Raw genomic sequence first — 18,025 nt, 5'->3', positions numbered from 1 at the left:
ATCAATGCTTAGGGCTCAGACTCCCCCCTCTCATGTTGGTTTATAAGCATGGATTGTTGTTAAGCAGAGGCCAATGTGTAAGTTGGTCTCAGTCACTATAAATGACTTTATTTTTAATTCATAAAGTTCATCTTAACCTTGAAATGTATCAAAACTTTCAATCTAATTTAGAAACAAAAAACTGAGTCTTCCTCACTTGATTAAGGAGAGCCTAGTTCTTCTACATTGATCTGTATCTATTATAATAATATGGCTCACTAGAAATTTTAGATATCAGATCTCAGATTCTGATTTCTTGCTTTAATCTTCAACTTCACACATTAATTTATCCATTTAAATTTAAGTTTTTGCTCCAAAAAGAATTTCTGAAGAGAAAGAAAAAGAGAGAGGGGAAAGAGAGAAAGAGAGGGAGAGGGAGAGGAGGAGGGGGAGGGGGAGGGAGGGAAATGATTAGGGAAAAACATTGAATCCAGTAGAAAGAAATTCAGGTTCTCTAGATTCTTGTTTGGATAAAAGGAACTATAGGTCTAAGTGGAACAGAAAATCAAATGTGAGTCAATAATTTGGTAAGAACACTAATAATCAGCAAAACATCTATTAGCTATTTTCAAGAAATATGAAGAATTTCCTCTTCTATATTTAGCCATCACTTAAGTATTTTCATAACATTGTTCCTGTTAAGCTTTACCATACTTATAATGGTTTAAACATGTTTACTTTGGCAGAGAACCAGAGCCATTCCACTAGTCCTACCTGGGTCCCCATGGAAGTAGTTAACAATGTCACTGAGTTTATATTCCTGGGACTGTCCCAAGATCCTGGAATGCAACTCATGTTCTTTGCCCTATTCCTCTTCTTCTACTTCATGATCATGGCGGGAAACCTGCTCATCTTGCTTACTGTCTTTTCTGACCCCCCGGCTCCACACACCAATGTATTTCTTCCTCAGTAACCTGTCCTTTGTGGATGTTGCCTACTCCTCAGCCACAGCACCCAAGATGATTGCAGACTTCATTTCTGAGAAAAAGACAATTTCCTACTGGGGCTGTGTAACTCAGATGTTTACCTTCCACTTTTTTGGTTGTGCTGAGATTTTTGTTTTGACTGTTATGGCTTTTGACCGCTACGCCGCCATCTGCAAACCTCTCCATTATACTACCATCATGAGTGCCAATGTTTGTTCTGTGCTAGCATCACTGTCCTGGTTGGGGGCCCTGGGCCATTCCTTTGTTCAGACCTTCCTGACCTTTCAGCTGCCCTTCTGTAATGCTCAAGTCATTGATCACTACTTTTGTGATGTCCACCCAGTCCTAAAACTTGCCTGTGCTGATACAACCCTGGTAAACATGTTGGTGATTGCCAATAGTGGTCTCATCTCCCTGGGTTGTTTCCTCATTCTTTTGGCCTCCTACACAGGCATTTTATTTAGTCTTCGGAAGCAGTCTGCAGAGAGCCGGCGCAAGGCTCTCTCTACCTGTGGATCTCATCTGACTGTAGTGACTTTCTTCTTTGTCCCTTGTATCTTTATTTATCTCCGTCCATCCACTACCTTCCCACTGGATAAGGCTGTGTCTGTGTTCTATACTACCATCACCCCCATGCTAAATCCACTCATCTATACTCTGAGAAATGGGGATGTAAAGAATGCCATGAAGTGGCTATGGAATCGGAAGATCTCCTTAAAGGAAAAACAGAAGGGATAGTTTATCAGAATTGCAAATTCATAGAATTAGCAGATACTTTCAAAGACCACCATAGATTAAAATGTTGGAATAGTTTCTAAGACTCAGCTATATCATATTTTTCATTTAAGAGGAAATAATTTGATACCAATTCATTTTCTTGCATTTAGGTGCGCTAAACTCTTTTGTTGCTGTTAATCGCCATTGAAGCTAAACTTAAACCTTTCCATACTGGCAAGGTTTATCCTCTGATTACTCTAGAGGGGGAAGAGTAAACACTGCTACTCAATATCTTATTTAACTGCTTTAGATCCCCTCTATTCAAATAAAATTTTCAACTGTTACAATTCAATAATTTTGAATGGGATTAGAAAGATATCACTGAGGAATCAGACCTTTCCTCTTAGAAAAAGAAAGTCTAACTTGCTAGAGACTGCCTTCTTGTTCCTTCTGTCCTCTTTGTTTCATTTATTCCCTTTTCATCCCTCCCTCTCCTGTTCTTCCTCCACTCTCTCATTCCTTCCATCTACCCACCCTTTTGTCCTTCTTTCCTTTCTTCTTTCATTTTTTTTCTAGTTATTTCACACAAATATCACCTGGTCTAGTAGGAGAAACAGGTTCATAAGCAGACAATTATAATACATGGTAATAGATGCAAATATAGAAATCTACACTGCATACAATAAGGGGGATTGGTATAAACTGACTGAAAGGTGGTTTCCTGTATAGGAAAAAAGAAGACATACTTTGGTAGGGAGCAGTTTTTTTTTTAAAGACCCCTCTTGGAAAATTAGAATACTTTCTGCCACCCTAGTACTATTGTAGTATTTCTACTGATACAAAACTTACTTCTCATTTTTGCCATACACAGACTGGATTAATTAAAGCAATTGAAATGAATTGATAACCTGAACTGCTGAACTAAGTCAAGGAGATGTATTCCTATCATAAAATTGTAGTTAAAACTATTTTCAATTTAAAAAAGAAGGGACCAAAATGGAATGAGCACATTTCTCTTTGTGGTATTCTTAGCCAAGATGGAGAATATTATTTCCAATACTTCACAGATTTTTTTTAATCATTTTTATTCTGAGGAAACTTCTTTAGATCTTGTCTTATGACTCATCTCTTTCAAGAAGTCTTCCCTGATTATTTTCATCCAATATTTTTATCTATATTTCTTAAGCACACTAGTATACAGATTAAAAAGCAGTATCACGAATGTGTTTTTTTCAAATGTATCTTATCTCATTTCTGCAACTTATCAAGGTCGTAGACAGCGTACCTTCTTCTCTACTTGGAAATGGCACAGAGCTGGCTGTACAGTAGGTACTTGTGACAAAGCCTTCTGGTTATTACCTCAATATCTGTTGCCCTTTTTTTTTTATTAGTAACAGAGACTTGACAATATTTATGGAGGCTCAGCTAAAATGTTGCATCTTTTTTGCAGCTGAGGGTGGACAACATGATTTTAGCAGTAGCTGAAGAGTGGGACTTTTAAGAACTCTTTAGAACTGTTTCTTTACACTTCAGCTTTTCCATACACGACTGTCATTAACATTTTGTTGCATTTTCTTATAACTATTTTTCCTCTGCAAAAGAATCTTTCTATCATTTTTTATATTTTTATTTTTTAAATAAACAATAAATACACTGAAATTTAGTTAAAATGGCAGGCTACTTTAGTTTTATTTTTCCCTATTAAGATATAAACAAAATGATACTAATACTACTACTAGTAATAATAACAAAAGATTAAAAATAAAAAGGTTTTGACCCATGAGAACAAAGAAAACAGGATAGAATTTAGATTTAAAAAAAAAAAAAAAACCAGTGCCCTCGAGTCGATTTCGACTCATAGCGACCCTATAGGACAGAGTAGAACTGCCCCGTAGAGCTTCCAAGGAGCACCTGGCAGATTTGAACTGCCGACCCTTTGGTTAGCAGCCAAAGTTAGATACAGACAAGAAATTCCAACAAATGTCTGTAATTAGAAAACAAAGGAGTGGTAACCGCTTTGGCAGGGTTGAGAAGGCTAAATCTGAAGTACCACAAATTCATCCCCCAGAATCCCTGAGACTTTTAGGGTGCCAGAATACACGTAAAGGAGATGGTGAGCTCCAGTACTGACAACAGAGAGATTAAGAGAAAGGAGTTGTTCAATTTCCATTCCTTTCTCTTCACATGTCACTTCCAGATGCTCACAGGGACATGTACCTCACAAACAGCATACTGGTATCTTCCCTTAAGAAGCTAAATGATGTTAGAGAAAAGCCTTTCACATTCTGCCTTTGGACATCACAAATGAAATGGCTGTCTCCCTTCTGGAAGCCTAAACTGAAACCTACTGATTAGCTTTTGGTCAAAATTTTGGTGCCTCATACTTTAATATATGTAAGATATTCACAGAAAGCTCCCACAGAGGAAAAAATGTGAGCCTTTAGGAAGTCTGAAAAGAACCTATGGAATCAGAGATAACATGGGAAAAATAAACTTCAAAAAAACTTTAATACATTAAAAATAATAAGAGAAAATATTTGCAGTCCTGAATTGGGAATAGGATACTTTAAAAAGTAAAAAGAGAATAAATTATTTTTGGAAAATATAAAATACAAAAAAGTAATACATATAATTTTAAAAAATTAAAACATATTGAGAGATAGCCAAAGAAGTTTCCTTTAAAGTTGAGTAAAAAATTCAAAGAACTATTGTTTTCATCTCTTGGCTATTATGAATATGCTGCAATGAGTATTGGAATACAAGTAGCTGTTTGAGTCCCTGCTTTCAATTTTTTTGAGTGTGTACAGTTAAAAATTTTATAGAGGCAAAAGTTAAAATGGCTTCCCTGAGCCAAGAGCCAAACAAAAATAAGCCATAAGGCCATTTATGAGAAACTGAAACAGACAATTTTTCTTTATCAACGTGAATCAGCATGAGTTAGGTTGCTATGAGTTGGAATCGACTCAAGGGCAATGGGTTTGGTTAGCAATATTTATCAGCATAAGTTAGCAAACCTCAAAACTAATCAAGATTAACCAGCTTTGTATTCAGTGACTAACTTCCCCCAAACAAAAGGCAAATTAGATGTGATTAACCAATCAAACAAAGCAAAGGGCAAGGGCAAGATACCATCTTGGCTTTATTTAAAAGTACCTTGTAACTGTTTGTAATCTTGAGCCCCCTTGGGGGACATTGTTTAGGGGTGCTTCCTGTTGACAAAAAGTTTTCCTTGCTCAACAAACCTTTTTAACTCTAATTGACTTATTGATCAGATTTTTCTTTCCATAATACCTGGGAGTGGAATTGCTTGGTCATCTGATAGTTTTATGTTTAACTTTTTGATGAACCATCAAACTGTTTTCAACAGTGGCTGCACCATTTTACAATCTTGCCAGCAATGAACAAGTGTTCCAATTTCTCCACATCCTCAACAATACTCATTATTTTCCATTTTTCTGATACTAGCCATCCTAGTGGGGTAAAGTGGTACCTCATGTGATTCTGATATACACTTCCCTAATGACTAATGACATTGGTCATCATCTTTTTATGTGCTTAATGGACATTCGTATATCTTCTTTGGTGAAATGTCTGCTCAAGTCCTTTGTCATTTTTTAATTTGGGTGGTTAGACTTTTGGTGTTTAGTCGCAGGAGTTCTTTATATATTCTGGATATTAAATCCTTCTCAGATATAAAATTCCCAAATATTTTCTCCCATTCTATAGTTTGTCTCTTTACTTTGTTGAATGTGGTATACACATACAATGGAACATTATTCAGCCATCAAGAGAAACAAAGTTCTGATATAGGCAATGAATGTGGATGAAACATGAAAACATTATGTGAAACAAGTCAGAAACAAATAAATATTTTATGATTCTATTTATGGAAAATATCCAGGATAGGCAAATGCATAAAGAATAATTTTACCTGTTGTTAGCAGGAGTGGGTAGAAGGAGTAAATGGGGGAAGTATTTCTTTACTGGTACTGAGTTTCTATTAAGGATGACGGAGAAATTTGGAATCAGATAGTGGTAATGGTTACACAACATGGGGAACGTATTTAATCTCATTGAAATGTACATGTAAAAATGGTTGAAATGGCTGTTTTGTTATATATATTTCTTCACAATAAAAAAAAATTTAAGAGAAAAAATTCAAAGAAGTAAAAAATAGGATAAAAACAAGAAACAAAAATTGAGTTAGGAGAAAAAACATTCGACTCAGATATGCTCAAGAAGAAAAGAGAAAACACAGGAGGAAGAATTTAAAAGGAACAACAAAGAAAAATCCCATAGAGCAAAAAGGCTTGTTTCCAGATTAAAAAAAAAAAAAACCACCAAGTGTCAGAGCAATGACAAAAACAATCAAAAAACCAAGGCACATTACTGTGGAATTTCATTACCATAGAGATTGAAAGATTACAAAATTAGTAAGAGAGAGAAAATATGGGCCAAAATCAAAGAGCAAAAATCCAAATGGCATCAGACTGCTGCATAGCAAGACTGAGTTCTAGAATAGGGTGGAAAAGTGACTAAACCGAGGAAAATGATTTTCAGCCTAGAACCCTTTACAGAACCAAACCATCAATCAGGTGTGAATCTTAAAAAACTGAGATGCTGGCATACCTATATTGGGTGACTTCAGACCTAAGCTAAAATTCCATTCTGAATTAAACTAAGATCTTCACTTCTACTCAAGAAACAACTCAGTCTGTTTGTCAAAATTTAACTGTTGTAAAACAAAAAGGGCAGGAGTTGGAATTTCTAAACTAGACAAGGATTTGATTGCTGTGAAGTGTCTGTTAAGAATGTTTACTCAGCTCTGTCTAAAAGAATGCCTTCTGAAGTATGTATCCTGGAGGTTAGGAAGTAGAATTAGAATTCATAATATTAAGATGAAGGTTGTAACTGACTCATAACACTGCAACCAAGGTAAAACATCAAGCCTTAAAGTCCAATATGCTGATTCCCAAATTAAACTTAATTTTCACTTACTGCAATCATTCCCTTAATTTCTGCTAACTCTTTTTTAAATGTGTAACTGAGTTAAAACAGCCTATTACCTTAAAGATAAGAAGAAAAGAGCAATCGTGCAGCTGTACTAACTCAATAATGATCATAATATTAATTCTTACTATTTATTTATCTAAATTTTATTGTGTTTTATGTGAAAGTTCAGAGTGCAAATAAGTGTTTCATTCAAAAATTTATAGACAAATTGTTTTGTGACCTTGGTTGCAATCTTTACAATGCGTCAGCGCTCTCCCCCTCTCTCTTTCCACCCTGAGTTCTCCATGTCCACTTGTCCAGTTTTCTTGTCTCTTCCTGCCTTCTTGTCTTTGCTTGTGGGAAAGTGTTGCCCATTTGGTCTTGTATACTTGATTGAACTAAGAAGCATGTTCCTCACATGTATTATTGTTTGTTTTATAAGCTTGTCTAATCTTTGGCTGAAAGGTAGACTTTGGAAGTGGCTTCAATTCTGAGTTAGCAGAGTGTCTGGGGGCCATAGTCTCGGGGGTTCCTCCAGTCTCTGTGAGACCAGTAAGTTTGGTCTTTGTTTTGTGAATTTGAATTTTGTTCTACATTTTTCTCCTGCTCTGCCTGGGACCCTCTGTTGTGATCCCGGTCAGAGCTGTCAGTGGTGGCAGCCAGGCGTCATCTAGTTCTTCTGGGCTCAGGCTGGTGGAAGATGTGGTTCATGTGGTTCATTAGTTCTTTGGGTTAATATTTTCCTTGTATCTTTGGTTTTCTTCATTATCCTTTGCTCTGGACATAATGGGATCAATAGATGTATCTTAGATGGCCCCTCAGGATCTTTAAAAGCCCCAGATGCTATTCATCAAAGTAGGATGTAGGATATTTTCTTTATGATCTGTATTATGCCAATTGACCTAATGTCCCACAGTAACACGGTTCCCAGCCCTCAGCCCCAGTAACTCAGTCCCTCAGGGTGTTCAGATGTATCTAGGAAGATTCTATGACTTTGCCTTGATCAAGATGTGTTGCCTTCCCCTATATTGTGTGTTGTCTTTCCCTTCACCAAAGTTAACTTTTCTACTATTTAGTTAGTGACTTCCCTTCCTTATCCCTCCCCTCCCTAGTAACTATCAAAGATAGTTTTTTTCTGCATGTAAACATTTTCTTGGGTTTTTATATTAGTGGTCTCATACAATATTTGCCTTTTTGTGATTTATTTCACTCAGCATAATGCCCTCCAGATTCATCCATGTTGTGAGATCTTTTGTGGATTCATCATTGTTCTTTATCATTGCACAGTATTCCACTGTGTGTATGTATCATATTTGTTTATCCTTTCATCTGTTGATGCGCCCTTAGGTTGCTTCCCTCTTTTTTGCTACTGGGAGCAATGCTGCAATGAACATAGTGTGCATATATCTATTTGTGTGATGACTCTTATTTCTATAGGCTAGGAGTAGGATTGCTGGATCATATGCTATTTCTATTTCTAGCTTTTTAACGAGGCATCATATCATTTTCCATAGCAGTTGTGCCATTTTCCATTTACACCAGCAATGCATAAGTGTTCCAATCCCTCCAGATATTGCTTACTCTGGATCTTCTTCTCACCTCGGGTTCTTGGGACTTTGAGCTGGGATTTTACCAGCTATCTTGGGATTCATCAGCCTCCACAGCCTGAGAGTCAGCGGCCTGCCATCTTACCTGCCAATCTTGAGATTCGTTGGCCTCTGCATCCTATGAGTGAGAGGCCTGCTGCTTGCCCTGCCTGCCTGGGGTTTGTCAGCCCCTGCACTTACATGAGTCAAGAGAAGCCTCCAGCCTGACCCACAAACTTGGGACTTTCTAGCTTCTACAACCGCATATGTCATTTCCTTGATACAAATCTCTTTATATATGGTGCTCTGGTGGTGAAATGGTTAAGTGCTTTGGCTGTTAACCAAAAGGTTGGCAGGTCAAATCTACCAGTTGCTCCTTGGAAACCCTATGGGGCAATACTATTCTGTCCTATAGGGTCACTATGAGTTGGAATTGACGCAACAGCAACAATTTATTTTTTTTAATACATACATTTATATGCTTTACTGGTTCTGCTTCTCTAGAGAATCCAGCCTAAGACATTTGGCACCAAGGGTGATTCTAGAGAATCAAAATTTTAAGGATGAGTTTTCTAAGTTGGTTATCAAGTCTGGTCAGTCTTAAAGATGTTGATGACTCAGCTTCTGGTAGTAAAGAGAGCACTGCTAATCCATGGTGTGCACTGGCAATAGAAATACACAAAATATCACCACCAGTAGATCAGGTATTGGTGAGAGGTAAGATCCTGGGTGATCACATGTTTGATGCCTTTCTACAATTTTGTCAGAATTAAAAGTATAAAAAAACTAGTTGGTTGGCCCTAATTTTGTTAGAAAAGTGGTGAAAGAAAGAGATGAGCATAGAACTTTAGTCACAGCCCAAGGACTGCATAAAGGACCTCAAAGTTTCCACTTGCGCTTTGAAATAAAACCTTATTTCTTGTAGTAACTGAGTTGATATTGCTGAAAAGCAAACTCAGAGTCATATTATAAGAATGGCCGAATTACAATACCAACTCAATTCTCTACCTTGAATGGCATCTGAAGCTAAAGTGAGGGTATTGATTGGAAAGAAATGGGATCCTGAAACTTGGGATGGAGACATATGGGCATATAATCAAGAAGCTTGTAGCACTGAGCCCCTAAATTCCATTGAATCACTCCTGGCAACAGAACCAGCCCTGTCATTCCTATCTGAAAAGATTACTCCATCTTCATCTGCTAAGTCACCATCCACAGTAAAACTATTAGCCCTTCCACCCCCATCTGATGAGATTAATCTAGCTGTGCCTGAAGAGCCTTTGCCGGAGTCATTCCCTTGAGAAGTGTCTGAGTCATTGCTTGAGGCATTGCCTGAGGAGACCCCTTACAAGATGTTGCTGCATGATCTCAGTACACATCCTGCACCATCCATTTGCCTCTAGATCTATAACGACTTAAGTCCCAGTGAGTCCCAAAAGTGAAATACACAACATGACCCACGAGGAAGAATACTACATGCCAAAAGAACTGTTTGAGTTTTCTAACACATACAAACAGAAATCTGGGGAATATATGTGGAAATGGCTATTAAAGGTGTGAGAAAATGATACAAGGAACATAAACTTGGATCAGTCTGAGTTTATTGATATGGGCTAACTAAGCATGGATTCTCATTCAGTGCTTCAGCTCAAGAGGTTAGGAAACGATTTAATACTTTATTTGGTTGGTTCGCCGAAGTAGGGATTAAGCGGTGTCCCACGCTAAACAAGTTGAAGTGCCAGACGTGTCTTGCTATACTGTAGAAGGAGGAATTCAAAGGCTTAGGGAAACTGGCATGTTAGAATGGATTTACCAGGTTAGACCCACAGACCCACACATAGAGTGACTGGAGGACACACCTTTTACCACAATGGTGAAAGAACAAATTTGTGAAGAACAAATCACAACATTCTTAAAGACTGCTGTGATTGCTATTTTATGTAAGTCAGATTCAACAGCGAGAACTTCCCTAACTGAATTAAGGCACCTGACTACAGTGGGGCCCTGGTGGTGCAGTGGTTAAGAGTTTCACAGCAACCAAAACTTGGCAGTTCAAATCCATGAGCTGCTCCTTGGAAAACCTAAGAAGCAGTTCTGTTCTATCCTATAGGGTCGCTATGAGTCAGAATTGACTCAATGATAATGGGTTAACTACAATTGGGCTGATTGGACTCTGTGTTGGTAGGGGACAAGTGATGGCACTCAATCACCAAAGACAAAGTGGGCATGGTTATCATAATGGACAGCGGAGTCAAAGCAGTAACCAGAATAGTCTGACTTATATGGACTTATGGCATTGGCTACTTAGTCATGGTGTAACTAGGAATGAAATAAATGGGAAATATAGTAAATATTTACTTAATCTGTACAAGTGGAAGAATTCTAGGTCAAGTGAATGGTAGTCTAATTTGACTTGCCAAAATAGAGATTCATGGCCTCTCAATAAATTCCCAGACTTGAGCCAGTTTACAGATCCACAACCCCTTGAATGAAGAGCGGTCAGGTCCCCTTGAGTACAGACCCCACTACACTGCCAAAAATTTATACTGTTACCCTTTCTTCCAGCCTTCCCCAAACGTATCTATGGCCTTTTATGAGAGTGCCTGTTGGGGAACTGTTGGGGAAAATGAAATGATCAGACCTTTGGGGAATGACTGGATACTAGCTCTGAACTGACACCAACTCTAGGAGACCCAAAACCTCATTGTGACCCAGCAATCAGATTGGCGCATATAGAAGCTAGGTTATTAACAGAGCCTTAGCCCATATTTGGCTCACAGTGGATCCCTGAACCCATACTGTAGTGATTTCCTTGGTTCCGGAATGCATAATTGGAATAGATTTACTCAGCAACTGGCAGAGCCCCCACGTTGAATCTCCAAAAGTGGAATAAGGTCTATTATGGTTGGAAAAGCCAAGTGGAAGCCATTAGAACTGCCCCAACCTAGGATAATGGTAAACCAAAAGCAATACTGCATTCTTGGAGGAATTGCAGAGATTACTGCCCCCATTAAGGACTTGAAGGATGCAAGGGTGGTGATTTCCACCACATCCCCATTCAAATTGCCTATTTGTCCTGTGGAAAAAAACAGATGGATCTTGGAGAATGACAGTGGGTTATCAAAAACTTAATGAGCTGGTGACTCCAATTGCTGCTGCTGTTCCAGCTGTGATTTCATTGCTTGAACAAATTATTACATTTCCTAGTACCTGGTATGCTGCTATTGATCTGGTTAATGCCTTTTTCTCCATACCTGTTTTGAAGGACCACCAGAAGGAGTTTGCCTTCAGCTAGCAAGGCCAGCAATAGAACTTTACTGTCCTACCTCATGGATATATCAATTTTCAAGTCCTATGTCATAATTCATAATTCATCTCATCATTTCATCTCATCATTATAGGGTCTCTATGAGTTGGAATAGACTCGACTGCACTGTTTTTTTTTTTTATGTCATAATTTACCCCATGGGGAACTTGATCACTTTTCCCTTCCACAAGATGTCACACTGGTCTGTTACATTGACGACATTATGTTGATTGGACCTAGTAAGGAAGACATGTCAATGACTATGGACTTATTGGTAAAACATTTGCATGGTAGGAGGGCGAGAAATTAATTCAACAGAAATTCAGACACATTCCACCTTGGTGAAATTTTTAGGGGTCCAGTGATGTGGGACATGTTGAGATATTCCTTCTAAAGTGAAGGATAAGTTATTCCATCTGGTCCCTTCCACAACTAAAAAGGAAGCACAATGCCTGGTGGGCCTCTTTGGATTTTAGAGGCAGATATCACTCATTTTTGTGTGCTACTCTGACCTATTTATCAAATGACTCAAGAAGTCACTCTATTTGAGTGGGACCTAGATCAAGAGAAGGATCTGCAACAGGTTCAGGCTGCTGTGCAAGCCAATCTGCTAGGTACATGAGCCTGGAAAAGCTTTCAGCCTGATCTACGGACTTGGAACTTTCTGGTCTCTACAACCAGGGAGAAATTTTCTTGAAATCTCTCTCTCTCCCTCTCACTGGATTTACTTCTCTAGGGGACAAAGCCTAAGACAGAATTAAACTGATTTTCATATGTCGATCTTGTATCCAGCTACTCTGCTGAATCTTTCTACTAGTTCCAGCAGTTATCGTGTGGAATCTTTGGATTTCTGTATATATAGGGTCATATCATTTGTGAATAGGGATAGTTTTATTTCTTCCTTTCCTATTTGTTGTTAGGTGGTGTCGAGTTAGTTCCAACTCATAGCATAGTAGACCATAAGGTTGCCCAATTCACAATGGCCAGTATAGGTCCATTTTAGCTGACTAATGCCTAGACTATCTATGTTTATGCATTCCATTTAATTTGATGATTTCCAGTTTTCCTAGATTCGTACTTCATACATTCCACATTCCATTTGTTAATGGATGTTTGCAGTTGTTTCTTCTCATTTTGAGTTATACTATATCAGCAAATGAAGGTCCAAAAACCTTGATTCTTTCCACATCAATGAGGTTGACTCTACTTTGAGGAGGCAGATCTTCCCCAGTAGAATTTTCAGTGCCTTCCAACGTGAGAGGCTGATCTTCTGGCACAATGTTCCCTGTTATTCATAAGGCTGTCACTGGCTAATTTTTTCAGAAGTGGACTGACAGGTCCTTCCTAGTCTGGCTTAGTCTGGAAGCTCAGCTGAGACCTGTCCACCAGGGGTGACTCTGTTGATGTTTGAGCTACCAGTGGTATAGCTTTCAGCATCACTGTAACACTCAAGCCACTAAAGTATGACAAACTGACCGATGCATGAGGTTTCCCAATGTGGATGCCCTTTATTTCTTTTTCTTGCCTTTCTGCTCTAACTTGGACTTCCAGCATAACGTTAAATAGGAGTAGTGATAAACGACATCCTTGTCTTTTTCCTGTGCTCAGGGGGAATGCTTTCAGCCTCTCTCTGTTGAGAACGATATTGACTTTTGATTTTGTATGGATGCCATTTATTATGTTGAGGAATTTCTCTTCTATTCCCACTTTATTGAGGGTTTTATCAGGAACGGATGTTGGACTTCATCAAATGCCACTACTGCATTGGTTGTGATGATTATGAGATTTTTTTTATTTTTTTCCTATTTTTGTGGTGGATTACATGGACTGATTTTCCAATGTTAAACCATCCTTGCTTATCTGGTATGAATTCCACTTGGTCATGGTGTATTATTTTTTTTTTATATGATGTTGAATTCTGTTGGCTAGAATTTTTACATCTATTGTCATGAGAGATATGGGCCTGTAATTTTAATTTCTATTTGTTTTTCATTTTTATTGTGCTTTAAGTAGAAGTTTTCAGAGCAAATTAATTTCTCATTAAGCAAAAAGTAAGAATTACATAAATTGTTTTGTGACATTGGTTGCCAACCTCATAATGTGTCAACACTGTCCCCTTCTGTGCCCCAGGTTCCCTGCTTCCATTCGTCCAGTTTTCCTGTCCCTTCCTGCTTTTTGGATGGCTTACCCATTTAGTCTCTTATACATGACTGAACTTTAAAGTGTTAAAAATCAAAGATGTCAGTTTAAGAATTAATGTGTGCCTGTCTCAGTCCATGGTGTTTTCAATCTCCTTATATGCATGCAACAGCTGGGCAGTGAATAAGGAAGGATGAAGAAGAACTGATGCCTTTGAATTATGGTGTTGGCAAAGAATATTGAATATACCATGGGCTAACAGAACGAACAAATCTGTCTTGGAAGATGTACAGCAAGAACGCTCCTTAGGAGGAAGGATGGTGAGACTTTTTCTCATGTAATTTAGACATGTTATCAGGAGAGACCATTCCCTGGAGAAGGACATCATGCTTGGTAAAAGAGTAGGTCAGTGAAAAAGAGGAAAACCCTTGATGCGGTGGATTGACACAGTGGCTGCACCAATGGGCTCAAGCATAACAATGATTGTGAGCATGGCACAGGACTGGGCAGTATTTTGTTCTGTTGTACATGGGGTCGCTATGTGTGAGAATCTACTCGACAACACCTAAAACACTCACACACGTAATTGAACTGTGATGCATATTCCTCACATATGATATTGTTTTCCATATAGAATTGCCTAACATTTGATTGAAGGGTGAAACTTGGGAGTGGCTTCAGTATTGAGTAAAAAGTGTGCCTGGGGACAGTCCTTCTGGGGGTTCTCCAGTCTCTGTTAGACCAAGTCTGGATTTTTTTTGTGTGTGTGTGTGAATTTGAATTTTGTTCTACATTTTTCTCCCACTCTCTCCACGACCTGTATTGTGATCCCTGTATTGTCAGAGCAGTCAGTGGTGGTAATCAGGCACCATCTAGTTGTTCTGGCCTCAGTCTGGCGGAGGTTGTGGTAGTTGTGGTCCATTAGTTCTTTGGACTGATCTTTCCCTTGTGTCTTTGGTTGTCTTCATCCTCCTCTGCTCCAGCCAGTGTGGGAAACCGGTGGCTGTATCTTAGATGGTCACTTGCAGGCTTTTAAGAACCCAGATGATTTACTACAGTTGGATGTAGAACATTTTCTTTATAACATATGTTATGTCGGTTGACCTAAATGTCCCCTGAGACCATGGTTCCCAGCCCTTAGCCCAGTAACTTGTTCTCTCAGGGAGTTTGGATGTGTTTGTAAAGATTCTAGGAACGTGCCTTGGTCAAGGTTGTGCTGACTTCCCAGTATTGCATACTTTCTTACCCTTCACCAAAGTTACCACTCATCTACTATCTTGTTAAAGTTTTTGGTATCTTTGCCTGGCTTTGGTATCAGAGTTATGCTGGCTTCAGAGAATGAATTTGAGAGTATTCCTTCCTTTTCTCTGCTCTGAAATTGTTTAGTATACTGGTATAAGCTCTTCTCTGAATGTTTGGTAGAATTTTCCAGTGAAGTATCTAGCCAGGGCTCTTTTTTTTTGCTGTTGTTGGAAGTTTTATTTGTCACCTCTTCAATCTATTCTCTTTTTATGGGCCTGTGATCGTTAAGGTTGTGTGTCAACCTAAGTGGACCATGATTCTCAATGGTTTGGCAGTTATAATGTAGTTTGGCAATTGTATAATGATGTAATCACCTCCATGATGAGATCTGATATAATGTGACCACCTCTATGATGGGATCTGCTGTGAGTAGCCAGTTTGTTAAAAGGGAGTTTCCTTGAGGGTGTGGCCTGCATCCAATATAGGTTGACTTTCTGGCAAGGCTTGTGGGCTTTTTCTCACTTTGGATCCTCACAGGATGTGCTGGCTCCTGTTCATCTGACCTCTAGTTCTTGGGACTTCAGCTAGAAGCTTATCTGCCAATCTTGGGATTCCTCAGCCTCCGCAGTCTGTGAGCCAGTGCTCTGCCAGCTTGCCTGCTGATCTTAAGATTTGTTGGCCTCCTCAACCTGTGAGCCAGAGGCCTGTTTTCAGACCTGCCATTCTTGGGTTTGCCAGCCTCTGCAGCTAAGTGAGTCAAGAGAAGCCTCCAGCCTGACCCATGGACATGGGACTTTCCAACCTGTACAACTCTGTGAGCCATTTCCTTGATATAAATCTCTCCCTCTCTATATATACATATAGATGCTTCACTGGTTTTGCTTCTCTAGAAAGCCTGGCCTAAGACAGGGTCTGTTCAGATTTTCTATCTCAGCTCGTGTTAATGTGGGTAGGTAGTGTGCTTCTAGTACTTTTTTTTCATTTCTTTTAGGTTCTCGAATTTGTTGGAGTATTATTTTTCATAGTATTCTGTTATGATCCTTTTTATTTCAGCTAAGTCTGTTGTAATGTCCTCCATCTTATTTCTTACTTGGGTTATTTGCTTTCTCTTCTGTTTTTCTTTTGTCAGTTTGGCCAAGGGTTTGCTGATTTTGTTGATAATTTCAGAGAACCAACTGTGGTCTCGTTAACTCTATTGTTTTCTGTTCTCTATTTCATTTCTTTTGGCTCCAATCTTTATTATTTCCTTTATTCTGTTGTCTGTGGACTTCTTACGCCATTCTCTTTCTATTTGTTCAAGTTGTGGGAATAATGTTATGCTTTTGGCCTGTTTTTTTTTTTTTTTTTTTTGATGTGTGTGTTTATTGCTGTAAATTGACCTCTGAGCACTACATTTGCTGTGTGCCAAAGCTTTTGGTATGATGTTTTAATTGTCTTTTAATTATAGGAATTTGTTTATTCCTTTTTTGATTTCCTCTTTTATGCATTTGTTTTTAAACGAGTTGCTATTCAGTTTCCACGTATTTGATTTTTCTTTTTCCTTGTTCTTTCTGCTATTGATTTCTACTTTTAAGGTATTGTCATCAGCAATGTTTTGTATTACTCTGGTGTTTTGGATTTTATTGGGGATTGTTTTGTAGCCTAAAATATGGCCTATTCAGGAGAATATGCCATGCACGTTGTAAAAGAACATATACTTTGCTGCCGTTGGGTGGAATGTTGTATATGTGCCTATGAGGTCAATTTGGTTGATTTTACCCTTTAGATCTTGTATCTTTTTGAGTTTCTTCTAGATACTCTGTTTTTTGCCAAGAGTGATTTGTGAAAGTCTCCTATTATTATTGTGGAACTGTCTATTTCTCTTTTCAGAGCTGTTAGAGTTTGTTTTATGTATTTTGTAGCCCTGTTGTTAGGTGCATAGGTATTTATTAAAGTTATGTCTTCTTGGTGGATTGTCCATTTAATCCTTTTATAATATCACTCCTTGTCTTTTTATTGTTGATTTTACCTCAAAGTCTATTCCATCTGAAATTAGTATTGCCACTCCTCTCTTTTTTGTTTGCTTGATATATTTTTTCCATCTTTTGATTTTGAATGTATTTTTGTCTTTGTGTCTCAGCTCTGTCTCTTGTAGACAGCATATTGATGGGTTATGCTTTTTTTCTTTCTTTTTTTTTTAATCCATTCTTGCACTCTTTCTCTTTACAGGTACATTTAAGCCACCTACATTCACTGTGATTATCGATAGGTATGAGTTCATTGCTGTCATATTGTTGTGTTTTTGTGTGTGTGTGTGTAGTGCTGATGTTGTCTCTGTTCCTCTTACTTTCTTGTGCTGAGTTCTTTTTGTTTGTCGGTTTTCTTTTCTTTCAATATTATATATTTTGTGTTTACTGAGACTTTATGTTTTTCTTTTTTATGCTAATGAGTATGCTTATTAGCATTCTTTGTGGTTACCTTGAAATTTACCCTTATCTCTATAGGTTGGAACCATCCTTTTATTACTTAGTGTGATCATTAAAATTGTGTGTACACTTGGCTGGGCCATAATTCTCAGTGATTTGGAAATTATGATGTAGTTTGGCATTCATATAATGATGTGATCACTTCTATGATGAGATTTGATATAATGTGATCACCTCCATGATGGGATCTGCTGTGAGTAGCCAATCAGTTGAAAGGGAGTTTCCTTGGGGGTGTGGCCTATATCCAACATAAGTGGATTGTCTGTCGAAGCTTGTGGGCTTTTGCTTACTCTGGATCCTGCAGTTGGCTCCTGTTCCTCTGACCTCTGGTTCTTGGGGCTTATCTTCAGTCTTACCTGCCAATCTTGGGAATCAGTCTTTGCAACCTGTGAGCAAGAGCCCTGCTGTCTGACCTGCCACTCTTGGGTTTGCCAGCCCTTCTGGCTATGTGAATCAGGAGAAGCCTCCAGCCTGACCTATATATTTGGGATGTTCTAACCTCTACAACCACATAAGCCATTTCTGAGTGGCAGGAGGGCAGGGGCAGTACAGGCCTGGTGCAGTTGTAGGCCTGAGCCAAGGATACTCTAGCTGTCGTGGCACAGTGAGGGT

General features: G+C 38.5%; 1 pseudogene; it reads left to right on the top strand.

The window, feature by feature from the left end:
• The first annotated feature begins 763 nt into the window (after positions 1-763).
• On the top strand, positions 764-1,703 carry LOC126084467 (olfactory receptor 4S2-like; annotated as a pseudogene).
• Positions 1,704-18,025: the final 16,322 nt, after the last annotated feature.

This window comes from Elephas maximus, chromosome 10 (assembly GCF_024166365.1).
Source record: "Elephas maximus indicus isolate mEleMax1 chromosome 10, mEleMax1 primary haplotype, whole genome shotgun sequence".
In the NCBI taxonomy this organism is placed as follows: domain Eukaryota; kingdom Metazoa; phylum Chordata; class Mammalia; order Proboscidea; family Elephantidae; genus Elephas; species Elephas maximus.
The sequence above is the reverse complement of the archived record's forward strand: the minus strand, read 5'-3'. Positions and strand labels throughout refer to the sequence as shown.